This window comes from Lathyrus oleraceus, chromosome 5 (genome assembly GCF_024323335.1).
Source record: "Lathyrus oleraceus cultivar Zhongwan6 chromosome 5, CAAS_Psat_ZW6_1.0, whole genome shotgun sequence".
In the NCBI taxonomy this organism is placed as follows: domain Eukaryota; kingdom Viridiplantae; phylum Streptophyta; class Magnoliopsida; order Fabales; family Fabaceae; genus Lathyrus; species Lathyrus oleraceus.
The window spans coordinates 438227807-438230476 of record NC_066583.1 but is presented as its reverse complement, the minus strand read 5'-3'; the positions used below and the strand labels follow the sequence as shown (position 1 = coordinate 438230476).

General features: G+C 42.1%; 1 long non-coding RNA gene across 2 annotated transcripts; it reads right to left on the bottom strand.

The window, feature by feature from the left end:
* On the bottom strand, positions 1-2200 carry LOC127085305 (uncharacterized). Of its 2 annotated transcripts, none has more exons than XR_007789078.1 (4): positions 1611-2200; positions 1356-1481; positions 1020-1242; positions 1-796 (listed from the first exon to the last, which is right to left on the bottom strand). It is a non-coding gene; the product is annotated as an uncharacterized LOC127085305 (long non-coding RNA). The 2 variants fall into 2 exon arrangements; XR_007789077.1 differs by having other exon boundaries at positions 1-700.
* Positions 2201-2670: the final 470 nt, after the last annotated feature.

Sequence of the window (2670 nt, the reverse complement as noted above, 5' to 3'; positions counted from 1 at the left end):
TCAATCCAAATCTTTTTTTCATTTACCAATTATTCATTACATTACAGACCAAATACAATCAATAATGGTCCAAGTAATCACATGAGACAAAAGGAAGGAAAAGGAAAATACATTGGAAGTGATAGCAGCTGCCGAAATTGCAACAGGCAACAACGCTAGCAGCATCACAACCAGCTGCAAACGAAACCAAGAAAAAAGAGCCAAGCCACCAAGGCCAAACGGAAACGTCAGCGACGAGAAACGTCAGTGACGAGAACTATGCCACAGCAGCAAAACACATTGCAAAGCTAACATGGCCCTACAAATTGCAATACAACAGTACACACACCTGCAGAATCCCATTGCAATCATGCAGCCGAAGAGGTCTCTTATGCGGCACGAGATGATATGCAGCAAATCCCACCTTTCAATGTTGCACCCGTTTTGAATCCAAGGTTTTACCTTACCAGAACCACAAAAGCAATGGGGAAACGTCAAGAAGTTTTCTGAAAGAGACAAATTCACGGGGAGGACGAAAGTTTACACAGCAGCCAAGTTTCAGTTGGTTACTCACAGCTTCAGTAAAACCACCTTCTGGGAGTAGGCTCCCTTGGCCCTGTTTACAGAGTTGAGTAACCAAATGGCAGACTTATCTTTCAGTGAAGAGGAGAAATTCTTAGGTGTGGTTTGTACAACTTCCCGCCTGAAGTACTTGCCTGGCCTGCAACGAAATCAAGCCAACCATGAGCATCATCATGTGAGCATCAAGCTTTGCAAAGAAATAATCCTACACAGCAAACTTGCACAAGCCATAACCCTGCTACCATACATTCCACATTAAAGAAAAGGCTATCAAAACTAACACTCACAAAATACGCAATCAGCATGACATAGTTTAAATAATCCTCACAATTAACAGAGAGTTAGAGTGCATTTCAAGTGACATTTCAATTCATTTTTATAACAGATTCTCAATTTCTAACTGAAAGTGAATTTCAGTTGCATTTCGTCTTAATGTCTAACAGAATTCGGTTACTAACCTCACTATAAATACATCCACACTTTGGAGCTTTTGGAATCTTTTTTCTCCTTCTCTCAGCATTACACACAGGATCTTCTCACCACCTTCACCCTCTCACATTTTTCTCCATCTTTTCTCCACCTTCAATCAAACTGTGATTGGTTTTCTTCAACCAACGCACTCTCTCTCGTTTTTCAACGTCTTCTTCCATCTTCATCCTCCATACAATTCCAAGAAAAAACCTGCAAAAGGAGTTCAACGAACCCTCACCAGAGGACATTCAGAAATCACAATGAAGGAAACGATAAAGAGTTCGAAGAAAGGGATATAGCAGAGGAATGGATAAGAGGAGCACCTAGAGGAATGGATAAGAGGAGCACCTCAAGGTAACGTTCGGCTCCATCTTTCATCATCCTGGGAAGAAGCGAGTTTCCGTCATCCTCGCCTCACGAGATTCATCGCCAAAGCTCGTGAACCATCACTACAAAGAGTGGATTCACCAATCAACGATTCGGTTCGATACGATACGAATCAGTCACAAAATCAACGGAACGCAACAGAGGAAAGGAAAAAAAGGGGAAGTGCAAGAGAAAAGGAGAAGGTAAATCACCCTGGGTGTGCGTCTCATCTCCTTCTCCGATCGTCTCCGGTATGACTTTCTTATTTCTGCCTTTTTCCTTTTGCTTCTCGCTGCCATTTCGTCGCGTGAATGACGGCGTCCATTAACCCCATAGTCCCAGGTCTAGATGAGCATTGGTTTCCATTTAATTTAAGTCCCTCGCGTTAGGTTTCTTCAACCTTCCTCTTCAATTCGAACGCCTCGCGAGGAGGCAGAAGATTCTAAGGAACGGTGGAGACTCAGTGCATCGAAGTAGTTGAGGTGACGGTGTAATTTACATTCTAGGACCTCCGCCTCCGAAGATATTCCGGTGCGATAGAGGGAGAAGCCATTGTTACTGGAAATGAAAATGAAGAAGCGTCTTGCTAAATTGTGTCCAGCTAAGGCCACAAGTTACGTTACGTTCAAGAAAATATTTCTATAAATATAAATGTATCATTAACACGTGTCCCAAGAGCCCAAGGGCATATGTTAGCATTAGCCAACGAGGGACACAAGTTTATTTAAAGTACGAACCCTGCCTTCATCTAGTACGTGCCTGTATCTGCCACTGAGTTTGCAGCATGTGTAGCTCATCAACTGCATAAGCATTTCCAACGTCGAATCCGTTAAATGCCATGTTGCCACGTGTGTTCCCCATGTGAGGTTCGGTTCACCTGACCTTCGATTGCCATGCCACCAAGTGATGACTCAACTCCATGTCACCAATCCTTATGCATATCTATCCCACTCAACAATCCGTATGGGCCTTAACGTTTTGGGCCTTTGGACATTTCTGTTCAAACTACATAAACCTGCTTGCACACACCTGGGCTCATGAGAGTATTTGGAATATGGGCTTCCGAATGGGCTATGTGCAAGAACCATTATACACCCCTTCCACTGATTTTTCTACAAAGGCCCATTTTCCTTTTCTTTGTTATTGTTTGTTACTTGGTTTTGTTAACTATATTAAATTTGATTAGTAGATTTTTAGGTTAATTAGGATATTGATTAGGTTAGTTAGAAGCTAATTAGGAATTCTAGAAAATATTATCAGGTTTGTTAAAAT